This window comes from Giraffa tippelskirchi, chromosome 6, assembly GCF_054371585.1.
Source record: "Giraffa tippelskirchi isolate mGirTip1 chromosome 6, T2T-mGirTip1v1.2.pri, whole genome shotgun sequence".
Classification (NCBI taxonomy): domain Eukaryota; kingdom Metazoa; phylum Chordata; class Mammalia; order Artiodactyla; family Giraffidae; genus Giraffa; species Giraffa tippelskirchi.
The window spans coordinates 130,299,325-130,319,088 of NC_137280.1; the positions used below are offsets into that span (position 1 = coordinate 130,299,325).

Below are 19,764 nucleotides of genomic sequence, written 5' to 3' on the forward strand. Positions count from 1 at the left end.
GGTTGCGGTTCGTGGGCTTCTTATTGCGGTGGCTTCTTCTTGAGGAGCAGTGGCTCAGTAGTTATGATGCCTTGTCTTAGTTGCTCCGTGGCATGTGGTAAGATGTTCCCAGAGGGATCAAACCCGTGTCCCCTGCATCAGCAGGCAGATTCTTAACCATTAGACCACCAGGAAAGCCCCCAAAGCACGGCTTTTAACGCTGCTTGCTACTGTGCTAACGTCCTAGTAGCTGCGTGTGTGCGTGCGTGTATGCGTGCATGCGTGTGTGCGTGCGTGCGTACGGTGCATGCGTACGGTGCATGCGTACGGTGCGTGCTAAGTCCCTTCAGTCGTGTCCCGCTCTTGTGACTCTATGGACTGTAGCCCGCCAGGCTTCTCTGTCCATGGGATTCTCCAGGCAAGAAGTGAGTCGCCATGACCTCCTCCAGGGGATCTTCCCAACCCCAGGGACCCGACCTGTGCATCTCACATCTCCTGCATTGGCAGGTGGGTTGTTTACCTCTAGCGCCACCTGAGCAGCCCAATAGCTGTATGAGCAGAGGTTAATTAATCTTTTCAATGCTCAGTTTATTCATAAAATGTGCTTTGTAATATCAGAACCCATTTATTGCTTGCAGGATTGCAATAAGCATTAAATGAGATAATACCTCTGAAAGTACCTCGTGAAATGCAAACTTTTATTAGCAGATCTTCAAAGCTTCATCAGATTGTCCTGGAGCTGTTTGGAGCTGGATGGAGCTGTTTTCAACTACAATTGAATTTCCTACTTTGGTTGTTGAATCTTGTGGAATCACCTAAATATGCTTAGCAATGTTGGAGAAAAGAGAAGGGAGTACTTCGTATCTAAGATTGCACCTTTATATTTCTTTAATATGTCACACTAATCAAGGAGATGAAGACCACCAGACACTAGATAATGATATTTTGTAATCCTTACCAATTGTTAGTGAATATTACATATAGCCGTGAAGTGGTCAAATATAGTATGTTCTGACCATCTTCCAAGCTTCAAACTGCAGTTGGGTGAAGGGGCTTGGTTTCCTGTCTAATCTTACACAGAAGAATGTAAGTATTTTGTATGCTTATGTAATGTACCACAGAAAAGCCTAAGTATTCCCCCAAAGTATCAAGCCCTTTGAATTGGGAATTTACTTAACAGACTCACACTTCAGAATCACCTGTACTGGTTGTCCTGTTGTATGCCATATGATCTGCCCCCACCAGAAAACTGTGAACCTCTTTGACAAAATGAGATTTTTTCCTTGGTTGAGTAATTCCATAAAGTGTATGTACATCATAGTCAGTGAATTATGCTTTAGGGTGTGGCCAAAGGAAAATATTTAAAATGGAAAAATTAATGAAACTATTTTCCATACCAGATATATTTGGAGGATACTGGAATTAGCTCTTGAATAGATATATCATCAGTACAAATTATGTGAAATACCTGTGCCATGGCTTTTGTGTTTTGTGTTTCAGCATAGAAGGCAGAAAATAATTACAAGCAAGCTGTCATTTTCTCCATCTCTTTGTAAAATTATCAGTGAGGTGATAGACACTGTGAAAAGGATCATGGTAAAACTCTTACACACTTCTTTTTTGGTTTCTATTGTAATTATTTAAACAAACATGTTGATTTATTGAACATTTTGGAGATAAAACTGTTTTAAACACTCAGATTGAAAACAGACACATATTTTGCTCTGGAGAAGATGGGATCTTGTCTCTGCTTGCTTCCCCTCCTCACTTCAGACTTAACCACACCATTAAAGTGACCAGACGGAGATATTCTCCTTTGAGACTCTTCACATTTCTTTTTTTTTTAATTTATTTTTTGTTTTATATTGAAGAGTAGTTGATTAACAGTGTTGTGTTTCAGGTGTACAGCAAATAATTCCAGTTATACATATATCAATACATGTATCTATTCTTTTTCAAATTCTTTCCTATTGAGGTTATTACATAACATTGAGCAGAGTTCCTTGTGCTATACAGGAAGTCCTTGTTGGTTATCCGTTTTAAATACAGCAGTGAGTACATGTCCATCCCAAACCAATCCTTACCCTTAGTAACCATAAGTTTGTTTTCTAGGTCTGTGAGTCTGTTTCTGTTTTATTTTATACTTCCTCAGGATACCACCTCTCTATTCATAAAACTGCAGGAATTTGTCTTCTTTAAAAAAAATAAAAACAAAAAAACAACCCATTCACTGTAGCAAATGACTCCCTTTTAGGAAGAAAGGAGGTTGTAGCAATATGCTTCTCTCAGGGATTGCCGGGGGCACCATGCTTAATTCACTGGGAGTCCCTCTTTGTTTTCTGCCTTATTCTTTCTTATTGTTGGAGTGACTAACCTAGTGTGAATACCTAGAACCCAGGGGCAGAGTTGCACTTCAACTTTAAAATCAAAACAGGGGGCTAGCAGCTGTGAACTGTTTGGTACTGGTTCTATCTGGGCTAGATCTGGGACACTGGGTGAAGGGGGCTTTTCCACTGGTAATGAATATCACCTGGGGGTTCCATTCTGCTACCACGCTGTAACCCCAAAGGGAAAACAGCACAGAAGAAAAATGAGCCTCTCTTATAGCTCTCACAGAGTTTTTCTTTCAGGCAACAAGGCTAAGAATTAATGATACCATTCAAACCTTTACAATGTTATACTACTTTCCACTCTGCAATAATAGATTATGAGAGAAGCTGAGGCTTCATGGAGGAAAAGATCGTTTACTATTGTCACTCTGTGCATTGGTGATTAGTACTGAAAATGAACTTACAGAATTTTTGATGAACTTAGTCACCCATTGCACTGCGTCAGAAACAAATGAGTGTCATTTGCCCATTTGTTTAAGGAGTATATTAATTTATAAAATAAACACGGAGGGAATATTCTTTACACTCATACAAGCTGATTTTTGCATAACCTTAATAGCTCAGATTTTTATAAGAGTTACCTCCTTCTTTCAAGCAATTAGAGGCTGGCAACACTGGAAGGAGAAATTCTGGAACAGCTCTTTAATTTTCTTCCTTTCTCCCACTAGCTGGTTTAATTGTTATTGACATACATCCTGCAGATATTTTAGTAATGGGTGTAATTCTGAATGTTGCTTTTTAAAGTTGATAGTATGTGTACTAGAAAGTAAAAATGCTGAGTAGAAGCTTGTGCAGATCACTGGAGTGAAAGAGAGGTTGGAAATTGTCATTCTGAATAGCTTCATAGGTAAATTAGAAAAGTTTGCTTCAGTGTGGCACAAAACATATGAGGATTGCCAGCTTCGGTAATTAGCAATATATTTCTCTTTTCATTCTTTCTACGTTATTTCATTTTTATGGTTTATAAAGTATTTGTGATTCTCCTTCAGATGCGTTCCATTAGACTCTGTGAGAGTTTATGTGTTTTTACAGCTCACATGGCAAATAAGCACAGACTTCAGGTTAGAAGGTGGCTCAGATGGTAAAGAATCTGCCTGCAATGCAGGAGATGCAGGCTCCATCCCTGGGTGGGGAAGATCCCTGTTGAAGGGAATGGCACCTCACTCCTATATTCTTGCCTGAAGAATTCCATGGATAGAGGAGCCTGGTAGGTTACAGTCTGTGGGGTTGTAAAGAGTTGGACATGACTGAGCGACTAACATTTTGGCTTTTTCAGGTTAGAGCTGTATGGAGAGAGAAATGGAAATGTGACCAGTGTGGGGTCAAAAGACCTAAGTGTACTTTTGCCGTACACCTGAGTGGCTCTTTGGATGTAGTTGGCTGTGTACAGAAAGCAGTGCCAGTTGCATGGCCTGACAGGTCATGTTGTTTAATAAAACATAGAAGTGACACAGAAAGTTTTGTTGGCATTTGGGTTTGATTTTGTTAGTACAGCTAATGGCGCATAGGCTTTTTCCAGTCCCTGCATATTGTCCCCGTGCGTGTGTGCTCAGTCGCTTTAGTAAAGTCCCACTCTTTGTGACCCCATGGACTGTAATCCCGCAAGGCTCCTCTGTCCATGGAATTCTCCAGGCAAGAGTGCTGGAGTGGGTTGCCATTTCAGGGGACCTTGCTGACTCAGGGATTGAACCTGCATCTCCTGCGGCTCCTGTAATGGCAAGCGGATTCTTTACCTGAGCCACCCGCATATTTTCCCCACATTTGGATAAATGAGCTAATGTGCTACTTCCAGAGAGCCTGGTTTTAGGTAATAAGTTCTCCTCTCTTTGTGGTTCAGTTCAATTCAGTTCAGTTGCTCAGTCATGTCCGACTCATTGCGATCCCATGGACTGCAGCATGCCAGGCTTCCCTGTCCATCACCAACTCATGTCCATCGAGTCGGTAATGCCGTCCAACCATCTCATTCTCTGTCATCCCCTTCTCTTTCTGCCTTCAATCTTTCCCAGCATCAAGGTCTTTTCCAAGGAGTCAGTTCTTCACATCACGTGGCCGAAGCATTGGAGCTTCAGCTTCAGCGTCAGTCCTTCCAATGAATATTCAGGACTGATTTCCTTTAGGATTGACTGGTTGGATCTCCTTGCAGTCCAAAGGACTTTCAAGAGTCTTCTCCAACACCACAGTTCAAAAGCATCAATTCTTCAATGCTCAGCTTTCTTTATAGTCCAACTCTCACATCCATACATGACTACTGGAAAAACCATAGCTTTGACTAGACGGATCTTTGTTGGCAAAGTAATGTCTCTGCTTTTTAATACGCTGTCTATGCTGGAGCAAGCTTTTTCTTCCAAGGAGTAAGCGTCTTTTAATTTCATGGCTGCAGTCACCATCTGCAGTGATTTTGGAGCCCCCCAAAATAAAATCTCTCACTGTTTCCGTTGTTTCCCCATCTATTTGCTACAAAGTGATGTTCCATAACCTGATGACTGGTGCAGGGTTCATGGATGCTAAAGGAGTAGGTGCAGGGGACAGTGGAAAGCAGTGGAAGGATGGATACTACAGGAATCTGTCATTCTTGTCTTGTTTCCTGTCTATTTCCTTGGCAGTCTTGTGTGGGTCCTTGACTGAAGCCATCTCAGCTGAGTAGGCACAGAGGGGAAAACGTAGAGGTATTAAGGAGAGGTTGATTATGGAGGCAGGGCGGACTTTCACCAGTGAGAGAGGTTCTTGTGTGAAAGGAGAGAGTCATTCTGGCCACAGGAGAAGATGCTGTTTTGTCTGCTGCAGCAGAGGGCAACGTCTGCCCTGCCCCACCTGATGGGTAATGCATAGTTACCTGAGCAGCAGGCTCTCGTGAGCGTATTGTGATAGCAACTGAGAATAGCAGCCCACCCCTATTTTTTCTGGTAAGCAAAGCAGTATTTCAACCACGTTGGTTAAGAACCCATCAGCAGCACTTGCTCATTTGAGACTCCTGCAGAGATGGGACGGGATGCCAGCTTATGCACCAGCCATATAACTCCCTCTTCTCTCCAGGCAAGAAAGCATTAGAAACCATGAGTGAGGGAGAGTGACTTCATTATGGGGGGTGGGGGGGGTAAACCTCAAATCCACCCTAATTTATGACGTTTCATAAATGTGGACATTCTTTAAATCACAGCAAATGATGCAAGACATGCAATTATGCTGTGACACAGGATGTTGAGAATCTCTGCCTTTGAGTAGTAGCTCCAGCATCTGAGTGCACACCAGAAGGTTCTGGGGAACTTTAAAATATGCAGGTTACTGGGCTCCAGCTACAAAGATTCTATTTCTGCAGTCCTAGAGAGGAACTTGAGTATATACACACATACATTCAATATAAATATATTTTTAAATCTTAATTTTAGGACTTCCCTGATGGTTCAGTGGAAAAGAATCCACCTGCCAATGCAGGAGACACGGGTTTGATGCCTCATCTGGGAAGACCCCACATGCCACGGAGCAACTAAGCCTGTGCCCCACAGCTATTGAGCCTATGCTGTAGAGCCTGGGAGCTATGACTACAGAACCCATGTGCTGCAACTACTGAAGCCCAAGTGCCCTAGAGCCCATGTTCCATAACAAGAGGAGCCACTGCAATGAGAAGCCCGTGCACCACAGCTAGAGAGTAGCCCCCACTTGCTATGACTGAAGAAAAGCTCTCGAAGCCATGAAGACCCAGCACAGCCAAAAATCAATAAGTAAAATTATTGAAAAATTTTTTTAATTTTAATTTTGTTAACTTCTCCAAGTGATTCTAGCAGGCAGCGTAAGAAGTACTTCCTAGGATCACTCCCTGTATTGATGACATGTAATTCCACAAGCAGGATATCTCAAAGAGGAGTCATTCCCTATGACTCTTTTTTTAAAGAAAAACTTATTTATTTATTTGGTTGCATCAGGATCTTCACTGTGGCATGAGGGATCTTCTGTTCCTGTGCATGGGCTTCTCTCTAGCTGTGGCTTGTGAGCTTAGTTGCTCCTGGGCATGTGGGGTCTTAGTTCCCTGACCAGGGATCGAACCTGCATCCCCTGCACTGGCAAGAGGATTCTTAACCACCGGACCACCAGGGAAGCCCCACTGTGATTCTTTGGATACAAGATCTGAGTGCTACAAATGTCTTTGAAAAGTTCTAATCTTTAGTCTCCAGGGTGGGCCAGAATAGGAACAGTGGAAAAAGGACATGGACAGCAGACCCATCTCCTATCAGCTTCCATTTTGGTCACTATGTTGATTCAACCATCTTGCAAACCTTCTGTGGAACATAAGAGGAACTGTGTTCTACTGGAAGAATGATGAGAAACATCAGCATGACTGAGACTACGAGTTAGGAGGCAAGATGGAGCCGCTCACTGTTCATGCGTCATGGAAGCTGTGACCAGAGAGAATTTGAATTCCATGTTTTCCATAGGATGTCACGGAAAAACCCCAAAGAACTTTTTGGCCAACGGACTAGAAGACTCAGTCCTGTACCACCATGTATTTAGTTGCCCTGAGAATTCATTTTATAACCTTTTGAGGTGGGTCATCTTATTATTCCATTTTGCCAAGGAGGAAATAGAGGTACTAAGAGGCCAACTTGTCTAATTGCAAAGCTATTAGGTGGAAGAGCCAGGATTTAAATCCAGATATCCTAGTTCTCAGAAAAGGCCCCACTCCAACTGTGACTCTAGGACTGCAGCTCATGGAATTATAGAAGCTGCTTCACTCAACATTTTCAGCTCAAAAGAGGAGCCAGTAGATTTTTGTATGAAGGTAAAAAAACGAAGGTTTGAATCATTTCAGAATTGGATATAATGATTTCAGAATTTACAACCTTACTACTTATATAACCTCCACGAAAGAGGCTGCTTTTCGAATGTTTTCTGGCAATTGGGTAGCTTTCTAAATGCCGTTTTCAAGAGTAACAGGCTCATTCTTTTCATTCTCCAGTATTAGTTGTAGCCCTCTACTTTCAACTCCTATTATTATTGCTTAATATTATCCTTAAATGTTGGAAAACGTGAACAGAACTCTCTCTGATAGTTTTATTGTGCCTTGCAGTTTGAACACACATTGTCTCAGGGACAGTGATACATTCACTGTTCTTGTTTCCTGTCATATATGTATTTTTTTTTCCATTTGTGCCTCTTTTATACTCATTCTATTCTTCAAGATGTCTCTATGAAGATACATCTGTTTAGCTTTGGTGATTAGCTGAACATTAGCAGACCTACTGTTTCAGAGCATAAATAATTAATGGCTGCTCCTCATTAATTTCTTCTGAAACCAACTCTTGTTAGACCTCAGTTAGATATATTTCTTGAATTAAGGGAAGATCTAAGGAACAGGGGTTCTCTGCCTATTTTGAAAACAGGCCATTTACTTTTGCAGGAAAATTATGACATGTGAGTCCATCCATGGCAAGAAAAAAACAAAACAAAACCTCTTTTAATGAGATGCTAAGCATCACAAGGCGTCTGTTTTGTGATCTGTTCCTTCATTTCCACGCAGACCTGCTTTTTTTAAAAAAATAATAATGCAAATAGTAACTATGTATTGTATTGAAATAGTTATAAAATATTACAACAAACTTGCCTTTTCATCAAACCAACCCAAAACCCAAAGGTCCCCTCTGTCTCTGCACTGATCCTCTTCCTTCTTTACTGTGAATCAACCGCGAGTCATTACCTGTTGGGGGCTTCCTCTCGGTGCATAAACCGATAGAGCCCTCAGCCCAGTTTCATCTTTAGTTCCCTCCCTTGCTATGTATTAATGCACATGCACTTTAAATAACCTGTTCAAATTAATCGGCAGATAATAAAAATATAGGTTCTGAGGCAAATAGCCCAGTGAAAATACTTGTGAAATACTTCCCTGAGCACTTTAGCCTAATTAATAGCTAGATTTCCTCCTATGCAAAAAAAAAAATATAATGCACATCAGGGTTTGCCTGGTTCTGACACCCAAAATAGGCAAAGCTCCTCCTATCCCGATATCAACAAAGTACCCAGGATCTTAAGAAATTATTCAGCCCAGCTCTAAACTGGCTGAAACTAGCTCTAAACTAGCTATAGTTCACCCAACCAAGGCAAACCGTAGTTGATTTAAAAACAAAACAATAAAACTAGCAGAATAATATGGAAGTAAGTACCTCCAATGTACTGATAAAGTGTATCTCCTATAGAGCTGTGCTAAAATTCTAAGTAATGGCAACCATTGTAGGCAAGAAGAGCTGTGTTTCTTAGATGTTTTCTTAGCCATGTGGCCTCTGAAGATGTATCCCAAAGTAACAGTGGCAGGTACTGATGAGAAATGTTGGTGTCGACCTGAAAGACCAGCATTATTAGTAGTTTAATTAAATAAATTATAGTTTGGCAATACAGCGGAATAGACCCCATCCATTATAAATAATGTTATCATAATAAAAACAGCTAACTTTTTGAGCACATTAAACATAGCACTAAGTGTTAAATAATAGCTTTAAAGATGTTTGTAAAATACCTCATTTAGTTTTACAAACATCCTGAAGGTGCATGTTATTAGCCTCACTTTACAAATGAGAACCTAAAGTACAGAGAGATTAAGTAATTTGCCTGGGGTCACACAGTGAAGAAATGGCAGAGCTGGCCTAAGAATCCAGGTGAGATGAAATAAAATCGTCCAAATGGATTGTTAAAGGAGAAAAAGACATCACGGAACTGATTATCTAGTAAGCTCCCATTTTAACTTTTTTTTTTAAGACAGTTTTTATTTTCTTCTTTTACTAGGGACCATTTATCACTTTTGTAAAAAGTGCAAAAAATTGCTTAGCCATTTGAGATAAACTGTGTTGGGTTATATTTCACATAAAGCATGTTGGCTATTTATAGGACTACGCTTGGTTGTTGTTTAGTTGCTAAGTTGTGTCCAACTCTTTTTTGACTCCCATGGGCTGTAGCCAACCAGGATCCTCTGTCTGTGGGATTTCCCAGGCAAAAATCCTGGAGTGGGTTGCCATTTCCTACTGCAGGGGATCTTTCTGACCCAGGGATTGAGCCTGAGTCTCCTGCATTGGCAGGCAGGTTGTTAACCACTGAGCAACCAGGGAAGCCCTAGGACTGCACTACAGTATCTATTTAGTGTCTATTTAATGACGTTGAGATGGCATTCCTTTTTTTGAGCTTGCTGTCGAAATTCAGAAAAGAATAGGCAACTTGTTGAAAAAATTCTGGGGAAAACTATAAAGACAGTTTTCTGTGAAATTTGTTTCCACTGTACTTTAGAATTGGTTCATCGTTCAGGCAACAACTCTCAGCTGTCTAACCAACTGCAGTGTAGACTGTGGCTGAGAGTCTGTGTGGCAAGAGTTAGGTGAAGGTGCACGACAGGAGAAGTGCACACCAGCGCTCTCACAACTCCACTGCAATATTGGTTTCTATAATAAATGGCGCCATAAAGTTGTATTGAAGTGAATATACATTATTAGCATCGCTTACCATGTTTACGATCCACTCCACATCAAAATGACATAAAAAGCAGAGTTAGTACCAATTAATATCCAATTGCTCATCAAACTTTAATTTGTGTTTGCTTTCCCCTGATGGATACATCTTTTATAACTGAAAGGCTCCATCTCTTTATAACATACGCTATCATTCAAGGCCACTTGTTTTAATCACTCTGCAAACCAGCATGAAATTGTCTAATAATCCACCCAGATTTTGTCGCAAGCGCCTGAAGTTACAGCCCTCTTATAGAGGAAGCAGCGGTCTTCCTCAGAACATTTGGAATTATTAAAACAGCAGGTCAGATCCTTGGCTAGGAAGCAATCTTGTCCAACTGATTGATGAATAAAATGCTGATTTTTTTTCAGAGGCATGAAGTTTATTTCCTTTTGTCACCCAGAGGTTTGGAGGTTGGTAGCACAGCCACAAAATAGAATTAATAGCTGCAAGGCTGTCAGAGTAGGTTTGGGGGGAAGGTTGCAGTTGAGAGGTGTCACTTGTCAGCTTAGTCCTGCAACAGCAATTTTCAGTAGCTGTTCATCTACACCCAGTGTTGATTTGGACTGAACATATGGTAAAAAACAAACAAACAAGCAAACAAAACCAGGTATCTTCCGTGTTACCTTCTATCAGGCCTTCTACAGATAGTGACTACAGAACCACGCAGAGGCTTCTTTTTGTCTGGTAGTTGCAACATCTTGAGGGTTTTTCCGAGCACCAGAGGGGATTGCCAGCACGCAGGTGAGAGAGTCCTTTCCTAGGCAGGTTGATAAGAAGTCTAGGGATCCCCAGGGAGAGAGGGGTCTGGAATTCTCAAGGAGGAAGGAAGGACAAACTTTTTTTTTCTTTTCTCTCTACATTCCTTAGGATTATCTAACAATAATGTATCCTGCATGAGGACAGTCTCTGGATTAAACCTTCTGGCTAATCCTGTTATCTTAGAGTATATAACTCCACTGCTAACACTAGCAAGCCGGTACTCTTTCTGCCCCCTTCTGATGCCTATGTCAGAAGCTTTCTCTATCTCCTTTATACTTTAATAAAACTTTATTACACAAAAGCTCTGAGCGATCAGCCTCGTCTCTGGCCCCAGATTGAATTCTCCTCCAGAGGCCAAGAATCCCGGCGTCTTTGCGTGGTTCAGCAACAAACCTTTCACAGGGGAGTGACCTATAAGACCCTGGCCCTTCCCCTTCCCCCAGGGCCTAAGCAAGGCTTCTCAGCATTGAAGCCACTGCCATGTTTTTAAGGGTCCTACTATATTAGAAAGTAAAAGAAGTACCAACATGAGAATATGAAGTCAGAATATTTTAAATCTTCACATTAAATAATATAAATGCTTTAGCATTTAAAGAAGAGGAAAAAAGAGTAGGAAGAAAGGACAGAAAGAGGGAAAAGAAAAACTGCAATGACTCTCAGTGTAAGCTTATTTGGAGAAAAATTGTGAACATCTAAAGACCACCCTCCTTCCCCCACAAAGGATCCTGTTGGCCTGCCACGTAGTAGATGCTGAGCCTTAGTGTCGGGGGACAGACACTGGGCACAGGCCTGTGTTTGTTGGCGTGGGAGCGGGTGTGGACGTTATCTGGTGAAAGTGAAGTTGCTCAGTTGTGTCTGGCTCTTTGCAACCCCATAGACCTTAGCCTACCATAAACTGTAGCCTATAAGCTTCTCCATCCATGGGATTTTCCAGGCAGGAGTACCGGAGTGGGTTGCCATTTCCTTCTCCAGGGGATCTTCCCAACCCAGGGATCGAACCCAGGTCTCCCACATTGCAGGCAGACACTTGACCCTCTGAGCCACCAGGGAAGCACTTTGAACCTTTTGATTATGTATCAGTAGATCAAGCCAGCTTATTGTTAGAGTGAAGAAGGGTTTGAGCGGAGTTACAATCCCATGGCTACTTTAATCCTTCCTTCCTACCTGTGGCATCTGAGTGAGAGTCTCTTGAGGAGGGAACAGACAGAGCATCCAGACCAAGTCGATGGCCTCTCCCAACTATGGAAAAATACAGCATAGTGGTGAGAACACAAATCCTGGGGTCAAACAGGCCTGTTTTTTTTTTTTATTTATCTATATAATTTATTTATCTTATTTATTCAGCTGTGCCAGGTCTTAGTTGTGGCACAGAGGATCTTTGATCTTCATTGAGAATGCTGAATCTTCATTGTGGATGTGGAATCATTAGTTGTGGCATGCAAACTCTTAGTTGCAGCATGTGGGATCTAGTCCCGTGACCAGAGATGGAATCCGGGTTCCCTGCCCTGGGAGCTCAGAGTCTTAGCCACTGGGGTGTGTGTGTGTGTGTTTGCTCAGTCACTCAGTCTGTCTGACTCTGCAACCGCATGGACTGTAGCTCACCAGGCTCTTCTGTCCTTGCTCTTTCCCAGGTAAGAATACTGGAATGGGTTGCCACTTCCTCCTCTAGGGTATATTCCTGACCCAGGGCTCAAACCTGCGTCTCTTCAGTCTCTCTGCATTGAAAGTCGGATTTTTTACCACTGGTGCTACTTGGAAAGCCCCTTAGCCACTGGACCACCAGGGAAGTCCCTAGACAGGCCTACTTTGAAATACCGGCTCCATATCTGCCCACATGTCATATGTTGTTCAAGTCACCAAACTTCCAGGCTATACACACAGGATAATAATGACACCCCCAAGCCATAGTATTGTTATGAGGACTAAATGAGATCAGTCTCTCACATAGCTTGGCACAGTGCCTGGTACCACATCCACATTCAGCAAACATAACTAGGTGTTATTATAAAACTATGAGTTGCTGGGCTCAGGCCTCCAGAGCCAGGAGAGTGGCTGAGTGGACGGCTGCATTCTGCTGTCTACCAGGACAGCCGCACGTTACTGCCAGCAGCATTATATGTCAGGAGAACCCACAATACAGCACTCACTTTATTTTTCTTAAACCATGAAATATTTCTGACTTCCTCTAAAGTTGGGAGAAGAATCTAGCAAACACTAGAGGTACCCATCACTCAGCTGAAGAAATAAAACATGATGAACAATCAAGTGCCCCATAGCTATTAAAATGAATGAACTTGAGACATGTGAATAAATCTCAAAAACAGAATGTTGATCCACAAGAGCAAGTGGCAGTGGGATGCATACAATATGATGCCATTTATATGGAGTTTGTAAACTGGCACAGCAATGCTGCGGATGAGCTGTTTAGTGAGGCAGACGTAAGTGGTAAACCTGTCAAGATGTACAAAGGAATGAGAAGCGATGCCGGCTTAGGAAAGCTTTGAAGGACACGAGCCCTTTCATTCTCAGGTGTCCCGGCTTTGTTCTCAGCAGGGTCGAGGCCAGGAGCTGCCCTCCCTGCTGTCTTACACAGATGTCAGCCCCTGTGGAGGCAGAACTGTAGGCAAACAATGTTAAATACACTGAAAGCAAAATTCTTCCTTTGAATGTACTTGGCTCCCATTAAAGTCCAGGGGCGCTCTCTCTGCAGGCCTCCTGCACACCGTGGCGCGACATATCCAACCTGAATTCTGAAGGTTGCATGTAACATAAAAGCAGCCAACCAACAGCATAAATGTATATGAAATGAAATCAATAAAAAGTGTATTTTTTTTTTTTTTTGCTCTTGAAGATGGTCCTGGGAGGGTACATCACAGGACCCGGGACAATGCTAGGGAGATGCACACAGGAAGGAGGGAGGGAGGGAGGCTGTGGGGGCAGAGGCAGGGGAGCTAAAGGGAGGGGGTTGCTTCATGTTAATATTCATTGTGTGAATCAAAGTTTAGTGAGCACTGTGCTCCCTTTTCCCTCATCACCTAAAAAAAAATCAATTATCAATGCTTATATGATGAAAGAGGGATTTCTGGCTTGTTCATTCCGCTTTAGCCTAAGAACTCATCATAATAAAGAATTATTTCTAAGATCAGATTGATATTGCAAAAAGTTGATATCAGATTATGAGTTTAGTGTGGAAACTGATATCAGGCAGAAAGAGAGAAGTGCTTTTATTCATAACTACATTTTTTCTTCTATAATAATAGTAAAATTTTTATATCTCATAAAATGCCAGGGTACAACCACATGGTAAACAGTGTGGAGGTTACTCAGAAAACTAAAAATAGAGTTACCATATGATCCAGCAATACCTTTCCCCTTGCATAACTGTTCTCTCCTCCCAGAGGCCTGGGCTTCTGTGTCTTTCTTTTCTGTGATGTAACATTGTCCTCCTGTGGCCACAGGTGATTGAACCATAGGTGGACACCTGGCCCAGAGGAAAGCAGTCACTGGGTTCTGCTGGCAGAATCGACCAGACTGTCTTTTTGGGATTTGGACAAAGACAGAGAAGGATGAGGAATAATGGCATCTCCTTTCTAGACCTTGGTGTTGTCATTTAGAAATGCTTGGGGTCATCGGCTTTATCTTTCCATCCTAACAACTAGCTCTTTTGACTCTCAGCCTAGAGCAGTTTGTAGGTTATGTCATCCCATCTTTGTTTCTTTTATCCCCCTTTCCCATTCAGAGCTCTTGACTTGGTGGGGTCACAAAACTTTTGCTGCTCTGTCATCATTGCTTTGGGTTATGTTTTCCAGGATTTCAGTTAATTTTGCATTACTTGTAAATCAGAATATTTTTCTTTTTAAAGCAGATGGTGCTGGTGGACTATACTTAATTTCAAAAGTGTACTATTTTCAGAGCACTGTATTATATATATGTGTATGTGTGTATATTTGTATTTATTTTATATTGTTATAAAATAATAGATATTTTATGACCACTTGTCACCAGACTCCAGGCACATATTTGTCATTATCGCATATCATCTCATGACTTTGAAAGAATTGAAAGACTGGAAGTGAAAGTGGTCCATGAAAAGGGGGCTTTGTATTTTCTCCTTGGTTGTGAGCAATAGAAACTAGATCTGGTTAACTGAAACAAAAAAAGAATTACTGGAAATATAGAATAGCTTACAGAATTGAAGGAAAGCCTGAAAATCTCGAGAAGTGGGAGACCGGGCAGTTCTGAGGCAACTGGAAGGAAAAGCCCCAGCTTTGGGGTGTTACAGTTGCTTTGAGTGAGCTCCTTCGCCCTTATCAATCCATTCAGTGTCCGTGTAGAGAACACGTGCCCAGCCCACCTGGAGTCCTGTACCAAACCATCAGCCAGAAGAGGGCAGGGCTCCTGACTGACAATCCCACCAAGATTGTATCCACTCAGGAAAGGTGAGTTCCCCAAAGCAAAGCTGAAGTGTACAGCAACCGAAGTGGTGATGGAAGATGATCAGGTTTGTAATAGTTGGCTCTTCCTGTTCTTTCCATGTTTCACTGTCTGCCTTCCCAAGCAGTCCACAAGAGGAGCCGCCGTATATAGTCTTGTTATCATCTATAGTAGTAGTCATGGATCCACTGCACTTAGCACTTAGTGTTACTTGGCACAGTAGGCTTGTACTTGGTGCATATGGATGCATGTGATGGGCCATGAGACCCCTCCAGACTTACATGAGACAGTGTGGTACTGGGGGTTGGACTGATGACTGCTGGTATAATAAAGAGAGATAATCGGCTCTATGATTGAGACTAAATTCTGCATCATCGGCAAGGAAGGAGACTCTGATCTATAAGGATATTTGGAGACAGAGTTTTCTAAGTGGTGAAACAAAAGTCAATAACTATTCCTAATCAGGTCCCTGAATATGTCTACTTCAAGTCAGGAAATGCCTTCTCCCTTTGATTTACTTGTATCTTTCCAATGAAAACAGATATTTCATATTACTCAGTTTTGGATTGTGTCCATATACATAATATGAAAGCTTCCTGGTTTATTTGCTATTTAGGTTCACAAAGACCATTGTCCTCTAAAATATTCATCACTTACTTTAAAGTAATTTTTAGTGCTCAAGTAATTTATGTATGTTGTAGAAAAATCAGAAAGTAGAGATTGGCCAAAAGGAAGAAAGTGAAAATCCATAGACAACCACTTGATAATTGTGTGCATGTGCCTCTAGACTTTTTTTCTCTGTGTTTCATGTATTTACATATATAGATGCTCAAATTTTACAACATAGAAATCATGCTGATCATGCCGCTTTCATCATCTTTTTCTTTCAATAATAAGTTATCTTTCCATAATTATAAAGAGTATTTCTTCTACATTGTTTTCATACGTCTAATGAGCCTCTTATTTTAATATCATTTTGCTTACTGGTTCATTGTGGCACAAAGAAAATTGGCCATATATTTTATTTTTCTTTGTATATATGTGTATATATGTGTGTATGTATATATACATATATAGGGTTAAAAAAATATATTTACTTATTTATTTAGCTGCACCAGGTCTTAGATGCAGCATGTGGATCTAGTTACCTGGCCAGGGATCAAACCTGAGCCCCCCATTGGAAGTGCGGAGTCTTAGTCACTGGACCACCAGGGAAGTTCCATATATAACCTTATTTTCCATCAGTGCCTTCATTTTGACTTGCCTTCTTTATGTAACCATGAAACCTAGATTCTTCCTAAAGTGACACAACAGAATCTCTGACACAATAGTGTTTTTGAAAAAATAATTGCCCTGGGCAACCAGGTTTCCTTTCTGGATGCCCGCTTGTGTTAAAAGCCTTTAAACACTTGTGTGTTTTCTTTCTGTGGGAGAGGCTAGCATCGCTGTCTCTATTTTACCACTAAGAAAAAGGAGACCGACAGTATCGAAACCCGGGAAGTCACCAGCAGAGCCCCAAAGAGGACATGAAGTTCTAATGGCCCAGCCCTCTCATCAAACCGCAAAGCCACACTGCTTCCCCTTCCGCTGCTTCAGGGCTGGGCTGGGGAAAGAAAGTGCCTCCCGCGGAGGGCTGAATGGTGATTTACCATTCACAGTCCAGGTCACTCAGTCAGGAGAAGCACAGACGCCCCCGCTCTCAATTGCGGGTGAGAGCTTGTTATCATCTGCTGGACCCATTGATCTGTTTCAGCAATGACTCCTGAATTATATGGCCCCTAAATGTTTGCTGCCAGAGAGATCTATACTGTGAATGCGATGATGGGTACTTACTGGAAACTACTGTCTGATAGATGACTTTGGCTGTTTTGTCTCAATGAAATATCTCTGTGCACTTGGAGATCTCTCTCCTCCCAACTCTCCCTCGACTCTGGTATAATGTGCTGTGCTACAAAATAGTGCAATACAAGAAGGTTCAAAGGTCTGAACGTTTAAAGTAAAGCCATACTAGTTGTGTGTGTGAGTACAGAGGGACGGAAGCTTTTCAGAAGATGATTTGTCTATTCATTAAAAAAAAAAAAAAGATTAAAAATTTTGTGTACCCATTTACCCTGCAATTGTGCTTTGAGTAACTTATTCAAAGTGAATAATGGTGGAGGAGTGTGAAGAATGAATTACAAGAATCTTTTCTGTAGTGTCATTTACAGGGGTGAAAAAATTGAAGTAATTTCAGAGCTCAACAATAGGAGATGGGTTGAATGAATTATGAGTTGATTATATAATGCTATTCTATCTGTCATTAAAAACGAGTTGTATTAGTGTTTATAATAACAAGGAAAGTTGTTTATTACATAAAACTAAATGTTGCAAAACAAGCTACAAAACAATTTGAGTTTGATACTCATTTTGTAAAAATAAGACATGCATATGCACCCCTTAACACACACACAAACGCACATCACAAAGGGCTGTGGTCCTATCTGCCTCTCTTGCTACATCTCCTACTCTTCTCCCACTACCCCAGGCCTAATGTCCAAGAAATCTTCCTTTTCCCTTAGCTACACATCCTTCAGATCTTGGCTCAAATAGCACCTCTCCCACAAATAGGGGTCAGATCCCCATTCTATGTTCTCAGAGTCACCACAGATGAAAAGGACATTTTTTGCCTAGCGTGGTAAGGGTCATGAGTGCTACTGACCAAATACAAGGTATTCAGAAATCTGGAGACGAGAAAATATAAATCTCTTACAAATTATGATATCAGTAAATGGTTCATTATGATTCTTCAGTGTTTTCAGACTTTCCAGACACCCTGTACTTCTGCTTTCCCTCACCTAGGGACAAGTTTGGATCACACATCCCTTGCCTCCATGGAGTTAAACGTGACCACGTGACTTGTTTCTTGTGCCCAAGAAATGGGAGCAGAAACATGTACCAATTCCCTTTAAGAGCCTTTAAGAAGCAGTCCGGTTTGCTCTAATCTCTCTTCCTTCCCATGGGCTTGGAACTGTCCAGCAGTAAAGACTCAGTTAGCCTTTATTGCTGAGTGAAGTGACCCGGACAGAGACCACCTCCCATCCCCATTGGAGTAAGATGGACGCAACGTGAGAGAGAAACAATTCTTTGTTATTTGAGATGACTGAGATGTGAGAGTTACTTGTTATTGCAGCATAACCATGCTTATCATGACTAGTACATGCACTTGTCGTAGGTGTAGTTTTACATTTGCTTGTGTAATTTTTAGTCTCATCTATGTGTATATCTCTTATTTGACAGACATAAGAACTGCCCTAGAGCATAGAACCTCAGCAGTGAACAAGGTACACAAAGTCCCCTGCTCTCATGGAGTTTCATTCTGATGGGAAAGACAGATCATGAGAAAATACAGCAGAGATCTGCATGAAAACAAGTCAAGTACACTTGTTTGAGAGCAGAGAGCTCCAGACAAATGGATGAGTGAGTTTGGGGAGAGGGGGGAGGTCCTGCTATTCCTGATGCTGGGGTGCAGGAAGCAGGGTGGAGAGTGGGAAGGGGTGGAGATGAAGATTGTAGGGGCAGTGGGGGAGGGGAGAAGATCATATACGTTCTGTAGGTCCCTGGACAAGTCTTGGGATTTTATTCTGAGTGTGATGGAAAGATTTTGAGCAAAGGTATGATATGATGATGCTCTTTTTTCTCCAGGGACTCTTTCCAACCTAGGGATCGAACCCAGGTCTCCTGCATTGCAGGCGGATTCTTTACCATCTGAGCCACCAGGGAAGCCCAAGAATACTGGAGTGAGTAGGCTATCCCTTCTCCAGGGTTAAAAGGATCACTCTGGTTATTGTTTGGAGAATGAACTAGAGAGACAGGGAGATAAAGGCAGAAGTCAGCCGGTCAGTTAAAAGGCAAGGACGGGTGGTGGTCTAGACATGACGACCTTGGAAGTAGATGTGTTTAGAAAGTGGGAAATGAGATTGGTCAATGGATTGGAGGTGGGGTGTTCAAGAGAGGAATGAAACATCATTCCAAGATACTGTTCTGAGCAAGTAGACAAACAATGGTACTATTTTGGGGACAGGCAGCATTGAGTGAGGGGAGAACTTAGGGGAAAGGTGGTAGAAATGAACTGTTGTATGAGTGAACATGACTGTCTAGAAGATAAAAAAGGGCAGGATGACATATACTAAAATGTTAAAAAGAGTATTTGTGGGTTGTGAATTGCTTTTATTGCCTCTGCTTCTCTATATTGCTAATGTTTCTATAATGTGCACACAATGAGAAAACATTTTTTTAGAGATAAGTTGCATTTTTCTATTTATAACTAGGGGATTGTGGAAGTCTAGCAAAGTTCTCTGATAGCCCTCACCAATTCTGTAAGATTTTAAAATTTGTAATTTTCTACCTCATTCAGCAGTACTCACTCACTGTGAAATATTCCCAGGTCAGTGATCACTATGGCATGAAAAGGAAGAAATTGAAGGGAGCAAGTATTATTTAAAGAAATAATATTTTCCATGGTAAAAATGAATTTTTAACTACAAAACTGCATAAGCCTAGCACATGCTTGAGCCCGCCAGTTATGCATGAATTTATCTGTGCCTGTTCTAATGGCTTTCCTCATTGCTGGATGCAGTATCCTCAGGAGGGCAGCTTCTGAAGTCACTCAGCCCCAGGTTCAAGTCCAGGTTCTGATACTTTTCTCTCCATTACCATAGTTACTTAACAATATGTGCCT

The 19,764-nt window shown here is 41.6% G+C and overlaps 1 protein-coding gene across 3 annotated transcripts in view; it reads left to right on the plus strand.

The window, feature by feature from the left end:
- The first annotated feature begins 277 nt into the window (after window positions 1–277).
- POU4F3 (POU class 4 homeobox 3) overlaps window positions 278–19,764 on the plus strand; it is a 49,057-nt gene continuing 29,570 nt past the window's right edge. Inside the window, exons 1-3 of one of the 3 annotated variants that reach the window (XM_081505033.1) lie at window positions 278–486; window positions 18,324–18,503; window positions 18,729–18,823. The gene's annotated coding sequence lies outside the window, so the exon portion shown is untranslated. The remainder of the gene's footprint in view (window positions 487–18,323; window positions 18,504–18,728; window positions 18,824–19,764) is intronic. The other 2 variants (XM_081505036.1, XM_081505034.1) reach the window with 2 other exon arrangements.